Source organism: Varanus komodoensis, unplaced genomic scaffold (assembly GCF_004798865.1).
Source record: "Varanus komodoensis strain SLA01 unplaced genomic scaffold, ASM479886v1 scaffold12, whole genome shotgun sequence".
Classification (NCBI taxonomy): Eukaryota; Metazoa; Chordata; class Lepidosauria; order Squamata; family Varanidae; genus Varanus; species Varanus komodoensis.
Genome location: NW_025335349.1, coordinates 3,735,639 through 3,749,776, shown reverse-complemented (window position 1 = coordinate 3,749,776; position 14,138 = coordinate 3,735,639). Strand labels below are relative to the sequence as shown.

General features: G+C 41.9%; 1 protein-coding gene across 1 annotated transcript in view; it reads left to right on the top strand.

The window, feature by feature from the left end:
• Positions 1-880: 880 nt before the first annotated feature.
• The window catches only part of LOC123019006 (protein eyes shut homolog), a 227,764-nt gene continuing 214,506 nt past the window's right edge, over positions 881-14,138 (top strand). Inside the window, exons 1-2 of the mRNA XM_044421442.1 lie at positions 881-946; positions 11,455-11,654. The gene's annotated coding sequence lies outside the window, so the exon portion shown is untranslated. The remainder of the gene's footprint in view (positions 947-11,454; positions 11,655-14,138) is intronic.

The window sequence follows — 14,138 nt, the reverse complement described above, 5'->3', positions numbered from 1 at the left end:
AAACGGATATGAGCAGCGCCCCCTGGAGTCAGGCATGACTGGACTTTAATGTCATGGGTAAACCTTTACCTTTATAGATATACAAGTGTGCAAATATTCAGCATTCTGATTGTATTGTTGCTTTTATGTTTTTTTTTCTTTGTCCAGGCAGCCAATGTGAAGTAGATATAGATGAATGCCTCTCGGCACCTTGTCTCAATAATGGAAGCTGCGTGGATGACATCAGCTATTATAAGTGCCACTGCCGAAGTGGTTTTACTGGAATAAACTGTGAAACAAATATTGATGAATGCTCATCAGCACCTTGTCTGCATGGGAGGTGACTATTTTTAATTTTACTATTATTACTCTTTAAAAGAAAGAGAAAAGGAAGAAGTACTAGCAACATTTAAGATTTAATTTTGAGGAAGGTTGCTGAAGGTACTTCTAATTGCACCATTCCATAAAGTAAAAATACAGGCACAGTTAAAGGATGACAGATGTTGCCAGTTTAAGCTAATGCAATATAGTGTTACATTATCTCATTTCTACTTTCATTTGAGTGCAGTAACATAAAGTAATTTTCAATAACTGTGCATTAATTAGACTTTAATATACTTGCAAGTACTCCTTCAGCCTTTGTATTCCAGCAGGTTGAGACCAGACTCTTTCCTTTGGAGGTGAGCAACATGTGTTTGCCCGTTTAAAGGGCTTCTGCCCAACAAAATAAAGTTATAGGGGCATTTTCTATTATCTTTCATGGGGTGTAGCCAGCATGTAGTCTGAAATTTGTGTTTGGATACAAATGAATAATATAACTCATGCTGTGTCACATACATGTATATATGCATACTGGACTGTTTGTAAAACAAGGACTCCTCTTTCCAGATGTATTGATATGATTAATGGATATCAGTGCAGCTGTGAAGCTGGATGGATCAGCTCAAGATGTGAAACTGATGTTAATGTAAGTCTTTCCTTAAATCTTGTTCCTGCACATAAAACTTCATAGACCCATACATGGTTAGTCAAACCAATAGTCTCTGAGGGCTGAACTTATTATTATTTTCCTTTTTACTCAAAAGGGCAGGAGCCATGGTCAGGATTGGGATCTCAGCACAGTAGAGTAGGAGCCTTTAAATGGTAGCCCAGTCAGGGTCTTAATATGTTTTGGAGGTCCCACACCTGTGTAGAACTGGTTGATCTGTTTAGAAAGTAGCATCCTTTCAGAACTGGACCAAATTTCCCCCATCACTTTGGATTGGTCCCATTCAAAGGTATCCCAGTGGTTTCAGTGGTTAGGTAGTAGTAAAGTGCTCTGGAGACATTTGCAGGTTGTTATAATGTTTTAACCATCCAGAGAGTGGTTAAAAGTTTGTAAACCACCCAGAGAGCCTTCTGGGCTACTAGGGTGGTATATAAATGCAAATGATAAATAAACATAGTTCCATAAGTTTTATACTTACTATAATCTATTGAATTAACACACTGGCTCATTCTTTTCTATGGCCATGCAGACCCACATCAATGTTTCTGGCAGCTTTCCATGCTGCTGCTTCCAGAAGCAAAATAGATTCTTGAGTCGGGGTTATCAGGATAATATCAATGAAATATGTAGCGCATAGTGCACCCATCCAGAGAGCTAGCAGGTCTCCAGGCCTCTGGAGCAGGGATGTATGAAGAACCTCTTTTGGGGGTGGGAATCTGTTGGATCCCCTGGGCTCACTCCCTGGACTTCAGTCTACTTTGTCACAGCTCTGAGCCCAACTTCCCTGGCAAGCACACCCAGTGCTGACGGGCTGCTCACCAGAAACCAAGCCTCTCACCCCACATAAGCAGCACCCTTCTTCTGTCCATGTGATTTGCACCCTCATGCTGCACACAATGCAGAAGCAAGTTGCTGGTTGTACGTCTGGGATTCTGTGAGCACTTCCGGACTCCCTCTCAGGTTGGCCGACTTTGGGCCGAGCACAAGAGGAAGTCTGTGAGTGCTGAAGGGATCGATTCCACTGAGTTTCATCTCAGTCCAACTCTGAAGCCTAGAAGGCTGCAGAAAATCCCTTCTTTCCCCTTTCAGTTGATGGAAGCCTCCACTGGATCAGTGAGCCTTTCATGAAAAGAAGGCAGATTGAATGCGACACGCTATGGATTTAAGAACTAAGGATCATGTAACTAATTCTTTTGTTGGTGTTGTTGTTGTAAGGGAACAGGGAGCAGGGAACATAGATATTGGCCACTTGCAGCTTTTTGCATAGTGTTTCAGTTTTCCTATTAAAGCATTAATTGACTATATAAGTGACATATTAGTTCTCAGAAGCCTTCTATTATAATTGTTTGCAGAGATGTCATAGCCTTCACTGTATTAAATATTTCAATAATTTGATAGGCCTTAGGAATTACATTCGAACTCTATTTACTACCTGCAGTCTGCACTCCAGGAGAATACATATCTTTATCCTTTGGAATGTCTATATTTCTTTTGATGTTCAGTAGGCCATAATAGGAACTAATTAAGCTTTAGTTCATCTTCTGCCTAATGCCATGCAGGTTGTAGCATATTGCAAGTTCAGCATGCTAACAAGAACTGAAAGCAAATGCATGTTACTGGGCTGTTTTTTTTTAATGTCATTAACATTGTGCAAGATACTTATTATTCATTATATGCATTGCATTGATCAGAACCATATGGAAAATCAGAACTCTGTCATTGCATTATAAGTTGACACTCAATATTCAGCACTATTCAAACGCTCCTCAGCACAGCAGTTCAGGGACCACCCTGAGCAACTCATTTATTCCCTGAGACTGACTTAACAGGGAGAAGGTACCAGGGATCCATGACTGAGATAAGACTCCTGAAGCATTGCTGCATTGCAAAGTACATTTGCCCATTTTCACCCCCATTTTTACTTGTCCCTCCCCTGGTTGCTCAGACCCTCCTGATGAATCTCTTTATTCCAAGCACATTCTTCACTGTCCTTGTAAGGTGCAGCCCATCCCTTGCCAGCAGTCCCTCTTACAGGAATTATAGCCTGTGGTCCCAGAATCCAAATCTCTCATGTTGGCACCACTTTTGTAGCCAGGCATTTACTCAAAGGATTCATCTTTCCTTTCTATTCCCTTTCCAAGTACTGGAGGGATGAATGAAAAAAAACTATCTGTGCTCCAAAGCTCTTGAGTTTCCTTTCCAAAGTTTGCAAGCATTATATGATTTCTTCAGAGTTCCTCAAGGTATTATCACTTATTCCCACATGGATAAGAAAGAAGAGATACAAACCAATGCACTTTATGAACATGGGCATCTCTTAAGTCACAGCTCTAATCTTTCCTCCGGGGAGGCAGCATACCAGTTGAGATCATGGTAACACAGACAAGTGTTGCCAACACAGACAAGTTTCGGTCCTACACAACAGGGAGCCTCTCCTAACTACCATTTTTCTCTTCTTCTGCTGTAGGTCTTGGTTTCATTGCTTAACTGATCTTAAGCCTCTTGCTTGTTTTTTCCCAGTATGTCCTATAGTCCTTCCTCTGTAGGCTGTCCTCCAGTCTCATCTTCAATGACCTAAGTTTGACTCCATATAGGCTTGTGATGATCCTGGCCCTCTTCGGTTCATCAGATTGCTTGTGTTCATCCCTCACTTAGGAAGCAAGCTAGGCCAAGAAGAATTCCATGAACACTAACACAGCTCTGGTTGTGCCACCTCTGTATGTGCAGCACAAAAGAAGGCTGCAAATCACGTGTATGGAAGAGGAACACTGTCTGCAAAGTGTTCACATGGGTTCTCTTCCTGGAAGCAACCCTACGAATGCTTGGTATGTTTGTGTCAAGTCAGAGTCCCAGCCGCAAGAAAGTGGATCAGAGTCTAGGGAGCCCAACCAAAGGAATCTGATGGCTCCCTGGCCCAAGTCAGATTCCTCATACATCCCTAGTTCCACTGTTTCCTCTGGCACAGAGTGTCTTCTCACTCTTCCGCTTTCCTCACTCTTTTCCAGGGAGCTTCCCCAATTTCATTTTTTATTCGATTCTCCCCTTCTGCCTCAACTTGCTCTTGTTCTTGGAGTTCCCATACTTCACTCTGCTGTTGTACAATGCTCTCTCTAAGAACTCTTCTCTTCCTGCATTCCCTTGAAGAGGGACACTTGCTTCCCAGTGCTCCCACTGTTTCTTCCAACAGGATAACCAGTTTACACTTTTACATGTCTAGGCCATGTTGATCTCAGGCAAGAAAATCCTGCACAGGTCCCCACCACTGGAGAGCTTTTCAGTTCATAGTCTCTACTCCCTCTTTGATTCCACTTTGCTGATAGTGTGGACCATTAGAATGGTCTGTGCTTTGTCATATCTTTCCTGAAGATTAATAACAGAGCCCCAGCAGTAGATAACTGTGTGTTACAAAGGGAAAAACGATTTTTATGGATCTGCACTTTCCTATCCAGTAATTGGGTAGAGAATTCTGGAAGCCATTTGCACACAGCGGTAGTGGCTTTTGGCCATTGCTGCCAACTTGGTTTGACAGGAGCTCTCTAGAACCTCAGGCAGGGGACATTTCTGCCATCTGGCCTGATATGGTTTAATGGTGGATGTCAGTGATGGAGTCCACTGCTTTTTCCATGCAAGATCACTTTATAGAGCTATGCACAGTCCTAGGGGCACCATGCTGTGTCTGTGTTCTGACACAGTGGTGCATAACCATGCTGGTGGACAACCTCCTGCAGGTCATATTTCTAGGACCGGCCACATTTTTTCCCTTGGATGGGCCCAGTGAAAGCAGCATCACAGTTTTAATCCTCCTGTGTGTTCTTTGACACGACTATTATTTTGTGGCTGTTCTTTTATTGCATTTATTTTGTATTTAACTTGCAATTGTTTTAGGGTCTATTTTTATAGACCATCTTGGCAATATGATTGAACAGTAATATACAAGTACAGTGTATAAAAGTGCAGCATTTATGCCACATAGATAAGCATTCCTGCTAGCCCAACTGGCTCATCCCTCTTTATCTATTGCATGGGGGTGGGCGGGCAGAGAGAGAAATCAGGATGCCAAAGCAGTATAACTAATCCTTGCTATGAGAATCCGCAGCTCAGACCCTTCCACTTTGGCATTTTTGCTGCTCTTCGAAAATGTGTCTCTAAGTAATTATCTTCAGTTAATGTTTGTGACTTTTCTTTAGGGAACCTGACTTATTTGATTTTCCATTCTCATTTGTTCCAAAAGAGGCATTAAATTTTCTGCAGACCTTGTAACTTAATTCATTAAGGAACAGATGCTGATTCCTTCTGTAGTACTAGCAAAACCGCTTTATGTCTCCGTCGTTTCCCAAATTAATGGTAGTCCATGAAGGAGAGAGGTAGATTTTCCAAAGCAAGTATAGAAGAGTTCAGAGGTAACTTTACTTGCACGTAGAGCACAGTAGGCATCCTGGATTATTTGAAACCTGAATGTATGCCCTTTAAAAAAATGTTCAGGACATGTTCCAGCCAAACTTAAAGCATTTTTCATCCCATTGCTTTCAATAGGAGACTCAAGGAGGTTGTTAAATTTCCATATGGAGAGAAATGGAACTTAAACGTATTTAAGAGTATGATCTTATAATCCTACAGCAAATGCTTGTAAGTCTCTGAACATGGAGGCTTCTGGGTATGCAATGCAAACCACAAGGTGTGGAAGCAGCAATCTCTTCACCTACCATGCCGGCATTTTACCTAGATGGCTGCTTTCAGCTGACTAGATTATGGGGCACTGAGGGGCAGGAAGGAGACTGGGTGTTGATTGTCACTGGTACAACTCCATGGCCCAAGCCTCCCATCCTCCTTGCCCCATTTCTCCCCACTCTGAGGCCCAGTTGTGCCATAGATAATCACAGCATTCTGCTCCTGGACATGAGATATGGCCAACACCTGTCAGACACTAGTATCCTTTTCCTAGGGCGGTACACCATTTCCCCCTACTTTTTCCATTTTTGCAGGCAAGGAAGATAGTTCAGTGGTGGAGCACATGCTCTTAATGTAGAAGGCCCCAACTTTATCCCCCTATCTCTCTAGGCAGCATTCTTCAGGTTCCTGGCTGAAAGCTTGCTAATCATTGTGGATACTGAGCTGGGTCCCATGGCCCCAGATGGTGTAAACCAGCTTTGATGACCTAATGAAAAAGCCCTGATGAGATATACCAGTATGAACTGACTCGTTATTCTCCTGTCTAGGATTCAGAAGAAGAGGTGTAGCAGTTTATGTCGAAAGGAGAAGTCTTTGCTTATATAAAAAGTGAATCCAAAGTGGAAACTTTTCCCTAGATCCTCCCTTTCAGTAAGGTTCCTGGTACCACCATCAGGTGCATTCTTGCTGTTGGGGACCAATATGGTAGGAGGGATGGAGCCCCTCCAGCACAGCAGCTCATCTCTCTCAATGCCTAATTACGGGGTCAAGGTCTGGGTCCTGCATCTGCTCCCCTTCCCCTATTGAAAACCCTCCCCATCTCTTCCCAAAGAGATTGATTCTCATGCTCAGTGTGAGAAACTTCACTGAGCAACCTTGAAAGAGCTTCAAAGGGTTAGGTCCCTGTCTTCTCCTGCCTCTCCCCCTCCACTTCAGAACCTGATGATGACGCTTACTGCACAGCCTGAGCAAGAGCCCACTCTCTACACCCATAGATCTGCTGACTGGGCTGATGTAAGATGTAGTCCAGCCAGGTTGGAAAGGCTGAGACCATGTGACACATAGAAACAGAGTGAGTCAGAAGGGGTCTCCCGGGCCATCTAGTCTGACCTCCGGCACCAGCCGGCTCCACTCCCGACATGCCCACCATGTGCATGTCCAGCCTATCTTTGAACACCCCCACCGATGGGGCCTCAACCACCTCCCGTGGAAGCCCATTCCACACCCTCAGGGTCCTAACTCTCAGGAAGTGCTTCCTGGCATCTAAATGGAACCTTGGTTCCCTGAGCTTTGCTCCATTGGAGCGCGTCCTGCCTTCCTCTGCAGGGGAGAACAGGTCTCTACCCATCTCCGTGTGACATCCCCTCATAGAAGGTGGGAATTGTTATCCAACACATCTGGAGAGCACCTGGTTAAGGAAGGCTGATTTTCAGAACAGGTCATGCTCTCCCTTAGAGGAAGTGAGGAGCCAAGACAACTTTGGTTACTAGTTCTCAATTTCCTATTTCAAAGGTTCCAAACAGCTGCCTCAGCAATCTGACTAGGAAAACCTCCTTAGAATAATTGGAATTAGGGAACAATGACACATAAGTGGGTAATAAACTTCAAGATGTTAGAGCTGGAAAGGTTGTTGGGTTTATGAAGCACTTAATCTCACTTTCCCTACCCTGGGGAAGAAAACATTAAGATTGAGCAGTGACAGCAAGAGTCTCAAGAAGAACCATGCTCAATAGCATCTTCTGGGCATGCAAAAGATCCTAGATTCAAGAATTTCAGTGTAGAATGGAAGAAAAGACTTGGCCAAATGGATTGCATGGTCTGAGCCAAGACAAAGCAATTTTTCATGTAGTTACATGCTTCTCAGCTCAAGGAGATTCTCAGCACCCCACCCTCTTTCATATCTGTTGAACTCTGCTCATCACAGTTGATTTATTTGTTCCTGGAACTGAATGAAGTGCATGAGGAAGAAAATAACTGTAGCCTCTAAGAACAAGTCAGCCTTGTTTTCCTATTCTCCTCTTTCATTATCCAGATTTCCAACTTTTATGTTGATTATGTCATCTGACTATGCCTGTAACAGCTGCTTAGTATGGATATGTCAAAAAATGAGGCCCTTCAGTACAATGCTGGATTATGAAATGCTCCTGATTAAGGAGCCAGCCAGCCAGGCCCTATTGCAAGAGACTCCATTCCATCCTCCTCCTGGATTTTAATGGTCGACTGGGAATTCTGGTAGCTGTAGGGCTTTTTTTCTGCCTAAAAATTCGTAGGGTAGTGCCCTTGGAGTTCTGTGACTATTAAGCATGTGCAGACCTCAAGTGGTTGTTAGCTCCCTCAAGTGCTTTTCAATTTCTGCAAGTCTTGGACAGTGAGCCCTCAGTCTTATCATTGGTAGACATGTGTCTTTCTGTGATAACTATCTTTGTGCCATACGAAAATTCACTTGCTGATTTCTGCATGTGCAGTTAGGACAAGAGCAGGCCAGTTCTTTTCTCTGGTTAATTGGAAACCCAGTTCCCAGTTCTGCCATATGAACAACTGTAAAACCAATAAAAATAATCTTCTTTTTAATGAGATTTCAGGGTCCCATTATTGCGTTTCTGACTTGGTGTCTGTACCCCTTCATCCAGAATCTTATCCTGAGATTTGCATGCCAAGAAGTGTGGCTCACAATGTAGTAATGTGAATGAAGGATTTGAAAAGAAATCTAAAATGAGGTTTTGGTTGAAGGCATCTTTATTTTTTTCATGGATCAAGCTAAGCAAGATGTTACAACAGACTGCCCAACCAGCAATACAAATCAGAGAACAAATCTTTGTTGTCCAGTTAGTATTTATTTGGCTTTATTGTAATAAGCATGTCAAAAACAGATTATATCAAATTAAGTAAATATCACGAAGTGCAGAGAATGAGAGGAAGGGACAGCTGAAATCAGCCAATACAAGCCTATGCATATGTTGGGTGTCCAGAAACTTTCACAGTGGCAAAAGAGTGCTTGGCTCAACAACTATTTCCAGAGATTAAAAAAAAACACAAAACATTAGGAAAGTCAGTGGAAGAGAATGAGTTTTCCAACCTTGCGCATTCCTACACTTATAGAAAGAATCAGACCAACATCAGAGGAGGCATCCAGCCCCCAACTTTTGCAATGCCCCACACATTTACAAAGACTCACTTTCTCTAGCATACTTGCCCCAACACCACCCTTTCCTCTTCCAAAGAGGCTTGCCCTGAAGAGCGGTGTGAGAAGCCCATAGTCAAGTGGCTTTGGACAAACATGCAAAGAGAGAACAAGAACTATCTCAGAGTGTCCCCCATGTGAAACATCAAGCACTCTGTCATGTTTCTCACTGTCTTTCACTCTCCATCACACATGGAGGAGTACATATTGCAGAGAAGATGCAACATAGAAAAATGTCATGATAGAGGAAAGCTAGCAGATAAGTAGAAAAATAGCAAGTGAAGGGCCATTGCTGTTGGATGTTGGTAAAGATCTGGAAGGTAGATATTCTAGTTTGAGAAGATAAATTAGGGTAACATTTAAGAGCTGAACTGCAGCCAAGGTTCTTTAATGGCTCATCAGAAAGCCTTTACAGGAGAATTAAGAAGATGCAAAAGAGTTATCTACTCTTGGTCTGGGAAACTTTTTCTGACCACCTAAAAGGTAAATTAAAAAAAAAAAATCTGGCTCCACTGAATTCTGATCATGCAGTTGGAAAGGTGTTGAAGTTCCTAGAGCTCAAGGGGAACAAGTTTGGTTAAGGATTGCATGTTCCTATGTAGCATCATCCAGCCCATTGTTTCCATCAGACACTGATGTAGCGCATCCAGTCTCACCTGATAACAGAGAAAAGGAGAAGTAAAACTGTGTGCCATCCCTATAATTAATCAATGGAACACACACCAATGGATGACATCCATCAGTGGAGCACAATTCCCTTCCTGCTTATAGACCCCCACAAAATGAAAATCAGTTGTTGTGGGTCTGTTGGCATGAAGGGCTAAAGGGGAAAGTGGCGAAAGGGAAAGTCTCATTGCGCTGGCAGAAGAATCATGCCCAGTGGTATCTTGGAGTAGATGGGAGAAACCTTAATAATATCTTCTTGCCCGAATGAAGCACTTTACCCAAGCAAGGTGTGCTTACCTCTTGATTTTGTTGGAATAATGTTAAGTGCATTCATTCCTTTTGGAATAAGAGGAAAATGGAATCCCACCCAATAAATTTGATTAATGTATTTGGTTATTGATCAGTACTCATCATATTAGTCATTTTTAACATTTGAGATGCTAGTGGAGATGTCAGATATTTCCACAATTTTCCAAGAAATATCAAAAATTTGACCAGCTAGTTCCAGATGTTGCCTTCCCAGCTAGCCAGTCATTTTATAAGAATGGCCAGTAGAATTCCATTCCCATGCTCAATGCCTATTTCTGTTTCCTGCTTCATTTTTAACTTTGATACTTCCCAGTGGTTTTTATGGTTTCTCCTATGAACTATTATTCTAGGTTGATTTGTTCCCCATAAATTTCATATAGAGTGTAAAATGAGAACAAAGCTACTAGAATGGTTTGAAGTGCTAACACGCTGCAGGAGAATATATGCAGGGGTGGAGGAGTAGAATAAATCTCTTGTGTATAGCTCACGAGGACAGACCACACTAATTTGAAAATGCAAGCTGATCTTTTTGTATACAAAAAATTGACTTAGTTTTTCCCATTAAGTTTTTTAATTAATTTAGTGAAAGACTAATTTGTAAACCATAGGTTCTGTTTCTTTAACAATATATAAAGTATCCCACACTTCCTATGGGGTATATAATTCAATTACTTCTTGTAATGCTTTCTAATAAATCATCCTACATCCCAACTGGAGTGGAGATAGAGAAACCATGTTGTTGCAAAGCATTCCCCTTGGATTTATGTTTTTGCATTCAAGTAACTGCCGTAGTATAAGAAAATGTACCTAAGCCCTTGGTTAACTTTAGAATGCTCACTAGTTTGGATCAGTCCTCGACAGCTCCATGGCACAAATAGTCTTGAACCATGGTGAGCTATGGCTTGCATGGTGGAGTTTGTGGGGGTCTCTGAAACATCAATTAGTGAAAAAGTATTTGTGGGGGGAGGTATCATGGCAATGCCTTACTGAGCTATATAATGAGTGACAATATAGTATAGAGTTCAGATGGTTTGACTGGGACTCAGGAGTCCCAGCTTCTAGTCCACTTGGCTATGAAGCTCACTGGGTGATCTTGGGTCAGTGTCCCTCAGCCTAACCTACCTCACAGGGTTGTTGTGATAATAAAATGGAGAGGAGGAGAACCGTGGAAGCTGCCTTGGGTTCCTTGCAAGAGGAATAAAAGGTGGGGTGTGAATCTGATACTTAATAAACAAAAGTGCCCAAGACACAAGCAGAGTTAATGGGATTTGTATGTCATATAGACATGCATCACTCCAGCGTGTTTTAAATCTGTGTGATGTATTGTTCTTGAAACACAGATGAAAAAGTGTATTGCATTCTGGTGCCTGCCATCACTACACAGAGCTAATACCTGTGACTAGCTACTCATATGTAGTGTGCTGTTGTAGCTTGTGACTTTTCTTTCAACTAGCTAGAAAAAAGAATCAAGGATTACTCCTCCGCCCTTCCCAAGGCCTATATTATAACAATGGAGACATATGTTTAACTTGTGATGAGTGGCTCTGTTTAGGGACATAATATAATAAAACCCAGGATTCTTGCAACGTGAGGTTCTCTTCATGGGAAATACGATTACAGTGCTAAGGCTCTGGAATCGATTTATTGTTATTTATCTCTTCAGGAATGTGGATCGGCTCCCTGTCTTAATGGCGGCTCTTGTCAAGACTTGGTCAATGCGTTTGAGTGCATTTGCTTGAGTGGATACACAGGTGAATTTTGTGAAGTGGATATTGACGTTTGCACTGAACCTCTTCTGAACTCATCCCTCTGTTTCAATGGAGGTAAATGTGTTGACGGCCCTGGAAGAACTTTTTATTGCAGGTCAGTAGTCTGCTTGCCTATAATGAGAGCAATCAATATACATCAAGTTGTTAAGTGAAGAAAGAGAAGGAGATTTGGCTACATGGCACTTTGTAAACCAGAATGAATTCCGTGCTAGCTTTTCGTAACAGGACTATTGAAAATTGCATGTGGATTAACGACACCCTGGAATTTGTTGGAGCCATTTGCATGTTCCTCATTCACCCTTGGCATCCACAGGCAAGCCCTACAGAGTTGGGTTCTGTCTCAGCCAGGGATGCAGAGCTCAGGCCTGGGATGCCAGTCCAGCCTGCTGAGGTTTCCTTCCAGTCCCAACTGCAGTGTCCCTTCCCCGCAGCTGCCAAAGTTGTGCAATTTTCCCCAGCTTTTGTGCAGTTTTCCATCTCTCTAAAAGACTGAAATGCCTAAAAATGTAGTTACTGGAAGTAAAAGTTCCACTGGCATTCTTGATATTTTGACCACTTCTTTTTCCTTTGCCCTGAAATGGAATTGGGTTAGAAAGGGCCCTGGCCCCTCTGTTGTAAATGCACCATCAGTGTTGACTTAGATCATCACTGGTCTTTCCTATGGGATCTACAAGAGCCTTCCAGCAGTCTAAGAATCAGGTGGCCATATCCATGTAATGAGTCCCCCAGCAATGTAGTTAGGTCCTTTAAACATTACCTCAGTTGTGCTGGAGTGTGCAACAGGAAAGCAACTGGGGTATGGCTAGAACAATATTTAAAGGGCCTCACACCAAGCCTTTTGACAAGTAATGCTAAACCATAGTTTAGTTTGACATGGATGAGCTGCAATAAAACTTGACTTTTTCCCTCTCCGGGCTAGTATTAAGTGAATAGAAGTGTGTGTTACTGTTTTTAAGGTATTCACAGCTTCCCAGTGTGTATGAGCAGAACTATGGCTTCCTTGTTTGCAAAAACATGGTGTATTATCCCGGCTTGTTATCTAGTTGTAATTTCAGCTGAGCATAGTTTCCCAATTTTGGAGACAATGAGAAGCTGCAGATTGCTTAAAAGCAAGCTCAGGTGCTCCCAACTTCTTCTTTGTCATTGTCATCATTATCTTGCATTTATATCCCACCTTCTTACCTCTTGTGAGGCATCCAATGTGGCTTTATGGCCTCAGCAAGGAAGAATAGGGGAGAAACAACGAACAAGCATGCAGCTTACAAATGAGGTGCTAGTGTTGTGGTTTCCTGTTGGCGAGACGGTACTTGTACTCCAGGTAGTCGTCTGAACCTATCTTGGAAATAAGGTCCAATGTAATGGGGCTGTTCAAATCCAGTTTCAGGCAAGAAGGCAGTTATCCAAAATTATCTCCAAAGGTTTCCATGTCAGAGAGAACATTTTAAAGCAACCCTTCTTTCTAGCATGGTCAGTTCCATGTAACTGGCATGCATTCAACCTATGGATACAAAAGACTGCCGAGAAGATGGGAAGGGCAGGAAATCCAAACCCGTGAATAATGATACATGAAAACTGTGTATATTTATTCAAAAACATTCAAAGCTTTTGATAAGAAAGACATAATGGGGACCATGAGGATATATGCATTGGATGTAAAAACACAGCGTTCTTTAGCTGAAATGACAGGACAGAACTGCTGGAGAAATAGATGGGCTGGTGGCTTGTGCGTGCAGGGGTGCAGTGCGATGTGTGAATGATGGAGATGATTTAATTAATTCTTTGCAGGAATAAAAACATTCATATACACAAAGCTTTCAACATTCTCTGGGCTGTTTCAAGGTGCATTTATCAAATTCTTTTTGTATAAACACAATACAGAGGATTCCACTTTGACTTACCCACATATTGAAAAGCTTGCCTGATAAAAAAGAAATCTAATCCTTTGTGACTATTTTCTGTGTGCAATACCAATATCTTCCAAAAGCATATATTTCAAAATTCTATTATCTGTTCTGTAGCTGAAAGTCTGAAGCAAAGTTGAAAGGAATTAATAATAGTATTAAATGTAATTATTAAGTACAATGCCATCCACATCTAGGTGGATTATAGGTCTTAACCAAATGTGGTAAATAACCCAGTATGTTTAATTATTTTTATTTTTAAAAACATACACAAATTTGTACACGAACTTAAAGCAAAAATGACTCTTTACCTTGCTGTTATGTTACTTACCTGTGTTTTAATGTATATCAAAATTCCAATTCATTTGCATTACAGATAAATTTGCATAGGTTTAATGCTGTTCCTTGTTGGGCCATTGGCCTTCCTTAGCTTACTTTACCCACATTACAATGGAATTATCTTATCTATGGTGAGCCATATGATTCTGTCAATGACATCACAGCATACCTGGAACATGACACTTTGTAAACCATGTGAGTTGCCTCAACCAATTGAACTAAGGCAGAATCCTATGCATTGTTAGGCAGGAAGTAAAGCACAGCTGGTTGGGGAATGCTAGGATTTGTAATCCCCTTTTTCTGTCTAAACAATTACAGAAAGCAGTACAGGGAACAAG